The sequence below is a fragment of the Schistocerca americana genome, chromosome 7 (assembly GCF_021461395.2).
Source record: "Schistocerca americana isolate TAMUIC-IGC-003095 chromosome 7, iqSchAmer2.1, whole genome shotgun sequence".
In the NCBI taxonomy this organism is placed as follows: domain Eukaryota; kingdom Metazoa; phylum Arthropoda; class Insecta; order Orthoptera; family Acrididae; genus Schistocerca; species Schistocerca americana.
This window is the reverse complement of record NC_060125.1, coordinates 235,322,046-235,337,333: the sequence shown is the minus strand read 5'-3', so window position 1 is coordinate 235,337,333 and position 15,288 is coordinate 235,322,046.

Here is a 15,288-nt window from a genome sequence, read left to right as displayed (position 1 = left end):
CCAGACCGCTCGGCTAATCCCGCGCCGCGGACAGTTCTCCGCAGTGTGTCCTATTGCGTATCCCTTTACATAAAAGTGACACAAAGCACTTTCTCAATAACCTATTTCTGCAAGATGTGGCCGCATCTCGCTTCACCTGTTCAGACGCAGTTCTGTCTCGACCATTCACGACAGGGAAGATCAAAGTGGACCACACGGAGTGGACGTTCAGTATTCTTTCCACATCTCCTCCCGCATAAACCATGAAGGTCCAACGGTACCGACCGGCCGCCGTGTCATCCTCAACCCACAGGCGTCACTGGATGCGTATATGGAGGGGCATGTGGTCAGCACTCCGCTCTCCCGGCCGTATGTCAGTTTCCGAGACCGGAGTGCTACATCTCAATCAAGTAGCTCCTCAGTTTGCCTCACAAGGGCTGAGTGCACCCCGCCTGCTAACAGCGCTCGACAGCTCGACAGACCGAATGGTCACCTATCCGAGTGCTAGCCCAGCCCGACAGCGCTTAACTTAGGTGATCTGACGGGAACCGGTGTTATCACTGCGGCAAGGCCGTTGGCCTTTCCACATCTAGGCGACACCAAAAAAGAACACCAACTGGAAGATCGACCCAAGGCGGGTTGTACGATTTCAGACATATACGTGTTGCATTATGGAAAGCGCTAGTTAGAAATAGCTCTGTCTTCTCAAAAACTTGTATCTTGTCAACTATTTCTCTGAGGTAAGGAGAAACGGTATTGATTGTAGTTGGGAACCACGGAATGGGATGAGATGTGACAGTACCAGTAACTCCTCGCCACTTCATTCAGATGCACGTCTACGTTAGTTGTATGTGGGCTGTTTTCCACTGCATTGGCACAATACAGGATTATCCATAAACATCTCTACAGTATCGGAATATAAAAATGCAAGACATATAGACTGCCGAAAAAGAATTAGGACACCTGGAAAGACGGACTTCGATCTCATGGCGGCATATGCCATCTGAGGAATAATGGCATTGCTACCAGAGCGCCATCGATGGTTATCCTTTAATAGAGAATGTTCACTGCTAGAAACCTCAGTGTGGTGCAAACTTGTGAAGCAAGCAGGCAACCATATCACGGAGACTCACTTGCGCTTCCTACAGCCAACTGAGTGAGTTTGGAAGAGGTCAAATTGTGGCCTCCAGAGTGGCATGGTGGTCCTCTGGGAGAACTGCCACACAAGCTGGACGTGCCGCGTTAGTTGTGCAACGAAGCTGGTATCAGTAGTCACATGAACATTCTCACACCTGTAGACGGGGTCCTGGATGCCCACGCAGCACAGGCGTCCGCCAGAATCGTCATACTGTAAGAGCAGCAGAGCCAGAGCGTTCTGTTACCACAGTACAGATAAGAAGGATTGTGAGTCCAGATGTATCAACACGAACTGCTGCGAACCGGTTGTTACCTGTGGAAGTACAGGCACGCCCAGCTCAGGCCCGTCTTCAGCTCACGCCACAGAATCGACGTGCGCTTCTCGACTGGTTCTTTCAGAGGATCTCTTGGAGGACGGAACAGTGAGCCGTGGTCTTCAGCGGTGGAAGCAGATTCTGCCTGCAAGCAAGTGATGGTCGTTTGCACGTGCGACATAGACTAGACCAGCATTGTCTCGTAGAGTACATTCGTCCAAGACACTCTCGCCCCAATCCAGGTCTCACGTTCTGGCTGCGATAAGCCACAACTCTCGTTTAGCTCTGGTGTTTCTGGAGGGGTTCGGAAACAGCGTTCAGTCCATGCAGAATGTTGTTAGACCTGTTCTTCAGCCGTTCTTGCTACAGGAAGGTGATGTGTTGTTCCAACAGGATAATGCTCACCCATACATTGCCCATGAAACTCAAGAAGCTCAGCAATACGTGCAACAACGTCCCGGGCCAGCACAATCTTCCGACTTGTCTCCAGTCGAGGACGTGTCGGATACCATGAGACGAGACGAAAAGTGACTTGTGCGACTCGTCAACCAACAACTCTTACAGAACTACATGAACAGGTCGAGCAGGCATGGAATAAGGTGTTGGAGCACAGTATTCTCCGTCTGTACGATCGACTCAATGCCAGAGGCAGTGCCTGCATTGCCGGCCATGGAGGCTAAAAATGTTCAAATGTGTGTGAAATCTTGTGGGACTTCACTGTTATGGTCATCAGTCCCTAAGCTTACACACTACTTAACCTAAAGTATCCTAAGGACGACACACACACACCCATGCCCGAGGGAGGACTCTAACCTCTGCCAGGACCAGCCGCACAGTCCATGACTGCAGCGCCTCAGACCGCTCGGCTAATCCCGCGCGGCCACTTACTAAAATGGGTGTTTCAGCAATGGTCGATACCTGGTACCTCAGAACTGCTTGTGCTGTTGGTATATGTCTTCATTTCATGTCCGCCATGTTAACTGTTACAGCAATAAATCTTGAGCCAGTTGGAAACCTCTATATAGATGTACTAATTTATACACTCCTGGAAATGGAAAAAAGAACACATTGACACCGGTGTGTCAGACCCACCATACTTGCTCCGGACACTGCGAGAGGGCTGTACAAGCAATGATCACACGCACGGCACAGCGGACACACCAGGAACCGCGGTGTTGGCCGTCGAATGGCGCTAGCTGCGCAGCATTTGTGCACCGCCGCCGTCAGTGTCAGCCAGTTTGCCGTGGCATACGGAGCTCCATCGCAGTCTTTAACACTGGTAGCATGCCGCGACAGCGTGGACGTGAACCGTATGTGCAGTTGACGGACTTTGAGCGAGGGCGTATAGTGGGCATGCGGGAGGCCGGGTGGACGTACCGCCGAATTGCTCAACACGTGGGGTGTGAGGTCTCCACAGTACATCGATGTTGTCGCCAGTGGTCGGCGGAAGGTGCACGTGCCCGTCGACCTGGGACCGGACCGCAGCGACGCACGGATGCACGCCAAGACCGTAGGATCCTACGCAGTGCCGTAGGGGACTGCACCACCACTTCCCAGCAAATTAGGGACACTGTTGCTCCTGGGGTATCGGCGAGGACCATTCGCAACCGTCTCCATGAAGCTGGGGTAAGGTCCCGCACACCGTTAGGCCGTCTTCCGCTCACGCCCCAACATCGTGCAGCCCGCCTCCAGTGGTGTCGCGACAGGCGTGTATGGAGGGACGAATGGAGACGTGTCGTCTTCAGCGATGAGAGTCGCTTCTGCCTTGGTGCCAATGATGGTCGTATGCGTGTTTGGCGCCGTGCAGGTGAGCGCCACAATCAGGACTGCATACGACCGAGGCACACAGGGCCAACACCCGGCATCATGGTGTGGGGAGCGATCTCCTACACTGGCCGTACACCACTGGTGATCGTCGAGGGGACACTGAATAGTGCACGGTACATCCAAACCGTCATCGAACCCATCGTTCTACCATTCCTAGACCGGCAAGGGAACTTGCTGTTCCAACAGGACAATGCACGTCCGCATGTATCCCGTGCCACCTAACGTGCTCTAGAAGGTGTAAGTCAACTACCCTGGCCAGCAAGATCTCCGGATCTGTCCCCCATTGAGCATGTTTGGGACTGGATGAAGCGTCGTTCCACGCGGTCTGCACGTCCAGCACGAACGCTGGTCCAACTGAGGCGCCAGGTGGAAATGGCATGGCAAGCCGTTCCACAGGACTACATCCAGCATCTCTACGATCGTCTCCATGGGAGAACAGCAGCCTGCATTGCTGCGAAAGGTGGATATACACTGTACTAGTGCCGACATTGTGCATGCTCTGTTGCCTGTGTCTATGTGCCTGTGGTTCTGTCAGTGTGATCATGTGATGTATCTGACCCCAGGAATGTGTCAATAAAGTTTCCCCTTCCTGGGACAATGAATTCACGGTGTTCTTATTTCAATTTCCAGGAGTGTATTTCCAGCAGTGTAGTTCCCGCTATAGCTGCGGCTTCAGTTGGCCCTGTCGGAGGATGTGTTCGAAAGTTATATAAAGTACTTGTCAAAGTGTCTTTAAAAAAAACATACAAGGGTTGCTTAAAAAGATAAACACGTACCTAGTATAGTTCTGGCATCCAAGAAAGACTTCTCTGCCCTGGGTGTCGGTGTATGTAAAGCCCGTAAGCTGCATCTACATCCGTATTTCGGGAGAAAACTTACGTTGTGCTGTGTAGGGTACGTCTAGAAACATTTTCATTTTCTCCCTTTCCTCTTACATTCACGAATTGTGAGCGGGAGAACAACTAAGCTACCACATGACCTCAGATTTCTCTTAGTAGAATGAATGCTGTAGCCAGGCATGTTCTATTTAGTGATACCAAGACGTGTTTCAGTATTTCCACTACATTCAGTTAACATAATACATTTATATCTTCTGCAATACTATTTTTTTATCAACTTCGTTTTAAACGCTGCATTAGACTCTTATTCTGTAAATTGCAGCTCCTTCTTACGCACTTATATTCTTAGCACACACACTTTTATCTTCAGTAATTCACTCATGTAGATCAAGTTGTTAACTATATAAAATTTGTAATAATTTTAGGATATAGTTATCCACAATTAGCGCACTCGTAAAAAAATTTTTTTCACTATAATATAAGAAAGGATATGTGAGTTCAATGTAATGCAGATAGTGAATCTTCAACATATTGCACCTTATGGTACGTTGGATTTTGAAATTAAATGCTTGATTTCCGTGCAAGATTATAATAGTTCTATTTATTTATTTTATGTATCCTCTAAATACATTTATTTCTTACTAAGTGACAGTGATTGTAAATTCCTAAGACGATTATGTTTACTCGTTCCCATAACAATGATAATATCAAGATAATTGCAGCACAAGGGAATGCCTTATATCAACTGTTCCATATATCGCTGGAAAACTGAAGGCCCCAGATAACAGCCACTAATATTTCTAGTAGACATGAGGGGTATTTAACACTGTACTGACATTGCGTGTGTAAACTTAACTGTAAGTATGGGTTGGATAGATTGATCTTACTGTATCATCATGTTTCAGTTTTGAAACAGGTCTCCCCGGTAAAGAATCGGGAGACTAACTGGGTGCTTACATTTTTAAAGCCGCCACACAATCGAAGGGACCCATCCGGTTCGTTTTCGATAACTAAGAGAGAGGCTCATTTGCTGGATATGACAAGTGTAATAACTTCTAGTTCATCTGCTGCACATAATTCCGCTTTATCTGAATCCTGCAGCACGTCCTGGATGGAGTACGCACGCTCGAGGCGAGGTAAAGCCTCCTGCCGTAAATGAATTTTCACTTCCGCATCCATAGTTTTGCCTAACACTGAAGCAAACAGATACGAATATGAGCAGTTAAACCTTCCGACACTTATCCTACCCAAGAAATACGTATAGATTTTGACCGGCTTTGAACATATTGCAGTATAGAGCAAAATAAGAAACACGTTTTTTATACGTGCCCTTACTGCCGTTAATGGAAAGAAACACACACCAGAAAAAAACTGAGTTTAATATTTTGGAATAAATAAATTTGAAACGGAAATAGATATAAAAAATTCAAAATTTTCATGCTTTTGAATGTACGTTACAACAGTCCTCCAAGATTTGTCAAAAAAGTCATTTCCCTCTAAATTACCTTCCCCTTACTATTTTGTTTTTCATTTCGGCTTTAGAGTACTACCAAAACGTATACCATCATTAATACCAAGTTCAGTCATATGTAAAGGTGAAATGGTATTCCAAAGACGCATACGCTTGTGCTTGGTGGGCAAAATTAAAGTACATTCAGGAATTTTTTTGACCTATGGAATTCTGTAGTTCCTCATTATTGTACAGATCTACAACAATGTTATGAAAACACTTCACAAACAATTTCAAATGCAACGTAATTAAGGGGCTCCGGAACGCCCTATACTTGCAATGTTAAAATAACGCTTATAAATTACATCTTTCCTCACAAAGTATTTGAGGTAGGAAGTTGAACTTTTTACAGATTATTTATTGGAATATGGGCTACAACTTAACACAGGGATTTTACAAAATTTTAGTTCAGTTATTAAAGATAATTTTTTTTCAATTGTAATGAAAATTCACAACATTTTTTTGCAATTTTTTATTTATATATTCAAAAATATACAGTTTTTTGGGAAAAGGCTGTGTTAAATTATGCAGAAGGTACTGTGTAACATTTACTGAAAGTTTGAAACAAGTATGTTCGGAAGATCCTTAGAAAACATGTAATTAGTATGAGAAAATAAAAGTTTTGGGAATCGAGCGACAAAGATTGGATTAATTTTTTAGTGCATTCCAGGTCCATAGGATGGATTATCTTCATCCTCTGCAAACTCCTCCTCCAGCTTCCTCTTGTTCCTCCTCCTCTTTACTCTTGCTTGTATTTCTAGACTCTTTACAGCCCTGTCTGCAGCCCGAAGGCGTTCCTTGTCTAAAGCAAGCATCGCTCGTTGTTGTGTTCGTAGATTTTGCTACCATTTTCTTCAGTTGCAGTTACTGCAACACTGTTCCAAAAGGTGGTCATGTATGAACACTTATCACATTTCAGTTGTATTTCACTAGCAAGTCCTACGTGCTTTATTATGGAGAGTTCCAGACCAACTTCACTACAATGAATACATCTTACACAGTTTGAAAAAATTCCTTTGAGAACCGACATATCAAATATTTCATTCACATTCGATTCGCCCATAAAACATTCATAGTTTTCACTCATTGAACCAAGCTTCTTCTGTGAAGTATTTTCTTTCCCACTTTGACTGCTATGGGCAGGTGTACTTGAGAGGTTAGGTTCACTCACTTGGTTATCGTCTTTATTGTTTACAGTAATAACACATACCTTTGGCTTTCCAACATTTCTCCTTTTCTTAAAAGCCTTCAGAGGATTTCTAATAACTTTACTTTTACTCATTATTATGCTTCAACAAAACAGAGACTCAAGAAACAGAATTAATTACGAATATTTTCGAGATAACGACAGAGTAAATAAACATGAAACAATCGACAATCACACCAGCGATATATATTGAACCATCACAGGTTAGCCACAACACATACTTTACCTCACATCACTAAAATGTACCTGATGAACACGGACGTTAATAATAACATCATTTGACAGCAGTTTAACAGCGCCACAGTGGGTCACGCCCATGTAGAACACATTTCAAAAAAAATTTAAAAATAGTTGTAGTCTTCGGAATTGAATAAATTGTATATCTATTAAAAGGTAACAGTCTGCAGATTCAGAAAATGCAAAAAAGTAAAAATTCAACTTTTCATGACTTTGAGCCTTTCCGGAGCCCCTTAAATGTGAAAAGACTATAACTTGAAGAAATATATACCAAATATAAAATGAAGAAACATGTACAAAGATATTTTTCATATTTCAAAAATTAAAAGAATTTTATGTGAGAAAGATTTACTGTACAACCCAGCATCATAACTGACATTGAAGCAGACACATACCGGGCGCTAATACAGCAATATACGTTATTATATTATTCAAATTTCGAAATAAAAAACAAAATACTGAAGGGGAGAGGATTTCTAAAAAATTACTTTTTCGACAAATATGGGTGCACTGTTGTAATGAGCATGAAAAACCACTGAACTTTTATTTGAAGCTTTTTAAATATCTATTATGGCTTTAATGGTATTCATTCAGAAATATTAAACTCAGTGTCTTTCAAGCGGTTGTTTCACCCTCTTAATGGCCGCATGGGCAGTATAAATAAATTCGTGTCTCTTATTTTGCTCTGCTCTACAACAGATCCAAAGCTGATCAAAATCGAGGCGAGCTCCTTGGGTAGGTTGGTTGTCAGTCTTGGAATGGAATCTCAGGTGATACCCAAAGAACAATTTCCGTAACTGAGGAACCGGCCTGTTTGAATTCCTCTAAACTAATACCTGAAAGCGTATTAGGAACAGCAGCGATTTGCATATTATGTAAATGAAAATAATCAGTCTGATCCCAACAGATGTTTTATTTCATTACTGGTGACCGGTTGGTTTATTTGTAAGCCTCGGAATGGAATTTCAGACGATACCAAAGGAACAATTTCCATAGCTGAGGAATCAGGCTGTTAGAATTCCTCTGAACCAAATATCTGAAAGCGCACTGGGAGCAGCATCAATCTGTATCTTATTTTAATGAAAATAATCAGTCGTAATCGCAACTGACGTTTTACTTCATTACTGGTGGTCGGTTTCAATCTTAGATCATCTTCAGACCAGAGGGTGACACGAATAGTAACCCATGTAGACAAAGCCGGCCGCGGTGGTCTAGCGGTTCTGGCGCTGCTGTCCGGAACCGCGGGACTGCTACGGTCGCAGGTTCGAATCCTGCCTCGGGCATGGTTGTGTGTGATGTCCTTAGGTTAGTTAGGTTTAAGTAGTTCTAAGTTCTAGGGGACTTATGACCTAAGATGTTGTGTCCCATAGTGCTCAGAGCCATTTGAACCATTTGAACCATGTAGACAAAGAGCAGACCTGTGGTATCTGTTTGGAGGTATCAGTGAGCTACTGACGACTGATGCTTCACCGTACATACCACATCTCTTATCATCGTCTATGCGAGTCATCAATGATGTCATCCTCAGGTCTGAAGATGATCTGCTAAGACTTAAACCAGTCACCGGTAATGAAATAAAACATCATTTGGGAACACGAATGATTATTTTCAATAAACCAGACATATCTTCCGCATTATTGGAATTAACGTCTAAGAATGAAAGCATCGTAGAAACCTTTTTTATATAATTCTTCTTCTGCAAAAATTACGTTTACTTGATTTTCATAGCCACCGTAAGTAGTTGTGAAACAATTGTACTACAGGGGAACATAATGTGCTTGTGTGTATTGTTTATTGCACCGGAGACCTAGAAACGAGGGAGAGGCTTCGTCCCCTTCGTAGGCCTCAGTGGTTCACAACCCCACAACAGGCTACAGCAGTCCACTCACCCCACCGCCGTCCCAGGTTTATTGTGCGGTTCGGCCCCAAGTGGACGCGCCCCGGGAACGTCTCACACGAGACGAGTGTAACCCCAAATCTCTGCGTAGTAGAGTAATTATGGTGTACACGTACGTGGAGACAGTGTTTGCGCATGAATCGCCGACGTAGTGTAACTGAGGCGGAATAAGGGTAACCAGACCGCATTCACCGAGGCAGATGGAAATCCGCCTTAAAAACCATCCGCAGGGTGGCTGGCACGCCGGACCTCGACACTAATCCGCCGGGCGGATTTGTGCCGGGGACTGGCACGCCTTCCTGCTCGGGAAGCAGCGCGCTAGACTGCGCGGCTAGCCGGGCGTGCTAACATAACGTAATGTAGGTATTAGCATGTATGATAGAAGATGACACACCAGGATCTAATGGAAAACTGACCGCACTTGCAACGCTTATAATTTTGCAAGTTTACCCATTTCCGGGCTTATAAAATTTGTATGTTTGTATGATTCACTGCTTCGGTCGGACTATGCCAACTGATCGTGGACAAGGAAGATGTAGCGTAGGGGGTGATCAAAAAGTGTCCTTGTAGCGCGACTCCGATGCGGGTATTCAAGCACCGACATGCAAGCAAGGGAATAGTGTCGTATTCGTGTCTTTCCGGAGTACATGCAGTAAAGGCGGAAACGTGAACTATGGCGACGTTATTATCAAATGCGTCCAAGCAGGATCAACGTGCTGTTATTCTTTTCTTCGCTGCCGACCAGTAGACAGCCATCGGAGAATGAAGAATGTGTGTGGGGCAGCATGTCTGTGGAAAACCGCCGTTGGGGGATGCGAGAAAGGGTGCTGCTGCGTCATGATCACTCGCGTCTCCATATCGCAAATGTCATAGCGCAAAAAATTACGCAACTCAAGTGGGAGACACTCGAACACCCACCCTATAGTTCTGATCCCTCTCCATACGATTAGCCGGCCGCGGTGGTCCAGCGGTTCCAGGCGCTCAGTCCGGAACCGCGCGACTGCTACGGTCGCAGGTTCGAATCCTGCCTCGGGCATGGATGTGTGTGATGTCCTTAGGTTAGTTAGGTTTAAGTAGTTCTAAGTCGTAGGGGACTGATGACCACATATGTTAAGTCCCATAGTGCTCAGAGCCATTTGAACCAATCCATACGATTATCACGCCTCTGGTTCCTTAAAATAGACCTTGAAAAGTCGATGATTCCTGTCGAACGAGGATGTGCAAGAGGCATTTGCGGACTTCTCCACGCTGCACGACACAGAGTTTTACCAAACGGGTATCTTCAACCAAGTGCGTCGATGTGATTATTGCCTCAATGCTCACGGCAGGTTTCCCTGATTGGCATGTCGATTCTGAACTGTGCAGCATTCGAACGGAAACTTTTTCACCGGCCCTTTTACAACAAGATTCTGTCTTTGATTATTCTCTGTCGCTATTTCACCGTGTGGTAGGTGACATGCACGTACTACTAATGTGGCCTTCAATGCGACGAGTAAAAAAAGTAGGTGGCCGATGTGGGCAGCGGCAGCGAGAATGTCGGCTGAAACAGTAAAGAGGGTATACGACGGTCATTAATTGTACGTTCAGACGAGTAGCTTGATCAGTTCCCAGAAATGGAACTAGCACCAAAACTTGTGTTTTAATCACAAATACGGCGAAAATTATTGTGCAGATGCACTAGATTGCAGACTGAAAACGAACATTTGGGTGCACTTGAAATTTTGTTGCTCTGTTTGTGTGCCTGTTGCCTGTAGCGCTAAGGCGGCAAGGCCAAGAATTTGGGATGTGAGCAGTGCTCTTTCTCAAGTGCTGTAACTGTTGCCTGGCTGCAAACTTCGCCTAACGCCACGCTATGCTAGTGGGGTGGAGGGAGAAACTGTGAAACTGCCGCATTTTGATGGCAATGCACTTGCTGTGCATACTGCTTGATTTCATGTATAATTTTTCTCAAGAGCATAGATCAAAAACAAATTAGATTTTTACTATTATTTAATTAGTTTTGGCTCGATGAAGATGTAATATAATTTTTATCTGATACAAACTGTCGGCGTATGAAGAGATGCAGACAATTTCACAGGTTATTGCACCGTAGTTATTAGCAATTGCAATGTATTTAGCTTAATACACGAAAGAGCCGTTCACACATACGTTTATCGAAATATTTTATCACTTTTGGTACCTCGTTATGGAGATGTGGAAACTCTTTCCAAGGAGAGCAACGTAGACCTCCTGGACATTTTTAATGCAGAATATTTTGTCTTTAAAAACGGTAATTACATTGCAGTCAATTCCATTTGCACATACACAGGGGCGCATTCAACTTCAATAGCAAACAGTATTGAAAACCAAATGTAGGGTTGGCAGTGTGTTTAAAACTTCTAGAAAACTGTCCTTGTAATTCTTTCAAAGTCACGATGCAGTCTCCTAATCTCGCCATTTTCTTTAACGCAATGGGCTTAGTGAAATGAACAGTGATTTTGCCATAATTTGTCCCATCCACAAGGCGGCTTTCAATTTAAATGCATCCCAATCAAATCAGAAGTAGGCTGTCTCTCACCTTGCTATATCTTAGTGTGGGCCGTGAGCAGTCAAGTCCACTTCAACTACAAGGCATGCAGTCCATTCTGGATGTGCTAATTTTCATTCCTGCTCTTCTCTTCCTCCTTCATAAATTCAACAATAGCGCGATTGAATCAAAAAATCTTTGCAGACCTACTCCTTTATTTAACTACTGTATTTTTCAGAAATATACGAGTATAAAGTCTCCATATTCTTCGTTCAATTCTATGAGTCACTGTTGCTGCTAACAGTGGAGTAATGCGTATGACTTCAGAAAATTTAGCTATTTGTTGCACCAATTTAATCAGTTGTTCCGTACCAGCAAATTTACTACAAAGTGGTTCTTTATGTACAGAACAATGAAGGCCGTCTGTCGATCATCCTAATATTTTACTCTTTCAATTAAATCATTAAATTCTTTCTGCGTGGTGTTCCATAACAAATTTGCTGTATCCATGGAAAGCGGCAAAGAAACTGGTATAGGCATGCGTATTCAAGTACAGATATGTAAACAGGCAGAATACGGCGCTGCGGTCGGAAATGCCTATCTAAGACAACAAGTGTCTGGCGCAGTTGTTAGGCCGGTTACTGCTGCTACGAGTACAATGGCAGGTAACCAAGATTTAAGTGAGTTTAAACGTGGTGTTACAGTCGGCGCACGAGCGATGGGACACTGCATCTCCGAGGTAGTGATGAAGTGGGGATTTTCCCGTACGACTATTTCATGAGTGTGCGGTGAATATTAGGAATACGGTAAAATATCAGATCTCCGACATCACTGCTGGCGAAAAAAGATCCTGCAAGAACGGGACCAACGACGACTGAAGAAAATCGTTCAACGTGACAGAAGTGCAATCCTTCCTCAAACTGCTGCAGATTTCAATGCTGGGCCATCAACAAGTGTCAGCGTGCGAACCATTCAACAAAAAACGTCGATATTGGCTTTCAGAGCCGAAGGGCCACTCATGTACCATTGATGACTGTACGTAACAAAGCTTTACGCCTCGCCTGTTCCCGCCAGCACCTACTCTGGGCTGTTGATGACTGGAAACATGTTACATATCTGGGACGCCTTGCAAGATTCTGTTTAAAAGATATTTCCGCCCCCTCGTACAGTTACGGATTTATGGACAGTCCTGGAGGATTCATGGTGTCAGTTCCCTCCATCACTGCTGCAGACATTAGTCGAGTCCATGCCACGTCGTGTTGCGGCACCTCTGCGTGCTCACGGAGTCCTTACACGATATTAGGCTGTTGTACCAGTTTCTTGGCTCTTCAGTGTATCTTCTATGAAATACAGAGAACTCTTATCCATCTGTCATTCCCATTCGTTTTTAAATGTTTATGAGGGTAGATCGCTAGACAGGCTCTTTTTAGGCAAACAGCCATTCGACCTATGAGCTTCCTTCATGGCCGGCCGAAGTGGCCGTGCGGTTAAAGGCGCTGCAGTCTGGAACCGCAAGACCGCTACGGTCGCAGGTTCGAATCCTGCCTCGGGCATGGATGTTTGTGATGTCCTTAGGTTAGTTAGGTTTAACTAGTTCTAAGTTCTAGGGGACTAATGACCTCAGCAGTTGAGTCCCATAGTGCTCAGAGCCATTTGACCCAGCTTCCTTCATACAACAAACAAATAGCGAAATATCTACAGCGCTGACACCACGGTTCTTCCGTACGGAAGGAAGTCACGCAGACCGAAAAATGCCGCACCACAGTGGTAAACGAAATCTACATCCTAAAACGACCTAGCAGATCCTGGACAGGCCGAACGTCAGTCTGCACACGGCCCACACATCGTTCTTGTGTGTAGTTTTTCTCTCCGTGGTCGACTCTGTGCTACGGGACAGGAATTTCTCGGGGACTAGCATGTTTGCCGCAGCAGTCTGAGTACGCTTCGGTTTTCCTGATGCGGTTACGAAGCATATTCGCCGCCGCTGCAATGGTGATGGCGGACAAGATGGAGTGGCCTCATAACGGCTTTGTGTTTCCTGTGCGAATTCGAAACCCTGAGATAATCTAAACACCTCTTCTAAAGAAGGTTTAGAATGACTTAAGCCTGTATGTGCACTTCCACATTAGGTGAATATCTGATAAGTATGTCCCCAATCATTAAGGGCGCATCATCAGAGCACACAAGTTCATAATGGCGATCAGGACCGTGAAGTTCTGTGACCCAGTCGTTATAGAATTCAAACGGTCGTTTACAATGCTTATAAAATTCTGATCTAGTACCACCAGTTGAGGCTAACAACCATAATGATCCGATAAAAATTTACAAAGTTCAACAAAAGAAAAACTGACATGTTTCTTTTAGAGGAACAATTTTTCTGGAGCAACACAAAAAACTGTATGAAGATCACGAAAGAAAAAATGGTTCAAATGGCTCTGAGGACTATGGGACAACTTCTGAGGTCATCAGTCCGCTAGAACGTAGAACTACTTAAACTTAACTAACCTAAGGACATCACACACACCCATGCCCGATGCAGGATTCGAACCTGTGACCGCAGCGGTCACCGGTTCCAGACTGTAGCGCCTAGAACCGCACGGCCACTCCGGCCGGCACGAAAGAAAAAACTGGTCTTTTGAGATTGGAATTGGTTACTTTGTAAGCAGTAAAGTGATGGTTGAGACGACGTAAATATGTTCCCGAATAGTCAATGTCATTCATTACCGACGGAAACAGGTGTTATGCAGGTTTCCTAATTCTTACATACAACACTGTTATGAGCGGTAGTAGTAAGGCCAAACGGTGCCTATGTTATTCCTGCTGTTGTAGAAGCCACTGTTTCATAAATTCTGAATACATTTCGTCTGATTCATCGAAGCACTGTACATTCGATGAGATTCATTGAAACCTGGTAGTCAAGGAAGGCAGGATTCGGTTACGATTGTGGACAGAGTCGTAATCGGTTACTGTTGGTTCCCTCTTGCAGCTTCACGCATTTATTGTAGAACGGTAATTCCAGACTCAGTAATAAATAAAAATATCACACGTTATTAATGAAGGAATAAATAACTTTGTAATTAATAGTGCTTCCAGTACGTTACAATTTACCAAATGAGCACAAAATACAGACGCAGCAAATAATGTTTTAAAAACAAGCCAATGTGATCCCAACTAAAAGTTTAAGGTAAGTAACCATACTCACGGCTGAAGGCCTTTAACGCCAAGAACGGCAATTACAAAAAATTTAACAAACATACTGTAAAACAGCAATGCTATAGCAAAGGTTAATTTAAGAAGACAGGCAACTGATCGCCAAACGGGTGAGACAAAATGATGGTAAACTTGGTAGCACAACCAATTAAACCTGCTGTAACGCCGAGAATGGCAATTATATAAAAAATTTAAAAAACATACAATAAAACAGCAAATACAACAGCAAAGATTAATTTAAAATGACAATCAACTGATCACCAAACAGGTGAGACAAAATGATGGTAAACTTTGTAGCACAATCACTTAAACCTGCTGTAGCGCCAAGAATAGCAATTATATAAAAAATTATAAACATACAATAAAACAGCAAATACAATAACAAAACACAACGGCCAGTCACAGACGGTGCACCAGGAACCGACCTCTGAGTACGTCCGGCAAAAAACCACTTTCGCGAGTGATGAGATAGGCAGCCAAGAGTTGCAGTCACGTCACAAGATGGTAACTCAGACTAGTGGCAGTCTAAAGAACGACTAATGGCAATCTTGCTGAGGCTACCACACATTCAATAAACCAAATGCAAAGATATAAAAATACGCCAGAGCCGGAACAGGCGGTCTGG